This window comes from Rhagoletis pomonella, unplaced genomic scaffold, assembly GCF_013731165.1.
Source record: "Rhagoletis pomonella isolate Grant_MI unplaced genomic scaffold, Rhpom_1.0 Rhpom_scaffold_00007, whole genome shotgun sequence".
NCBI classification, from domain to species: Eukaryota; Metazoa; Arthropoda; class Insecta; order Diptera; family Tephritidae; genus Rhagoletis; species Rhagoletis pomonella.
Window position 1 is genome coordinate 2,913,217 of NW_023458561.1, and position 278 is coordinate 2,913,494.

Below are 278 nucleotides of genomic sequence, written 5' to 3' on the forward strand. Positions count from 1 at the left end.
TTATATTTTATAAACACAAGAGATAGCGTTAGATAGCTTGTTTGAAGACCCTTCTACTGATATCCACATCAATGACATGGACTGAGTAGTGCGGCCTCCGTGGTAGTTCAAAAAATTGCATTTTTTCGAATTTCAGGCAGCAGCCACGGATACTAGAAATAAAAATTAATTTGTGTTTTTAACCAAATAAATATAAATAGGAGTCTTCGCTTTAACTCGTAAATGCCTCGTAAACCTCGTAAAGCTTGTTAATTTACGAGCCTCGTAAAAGAACTGTC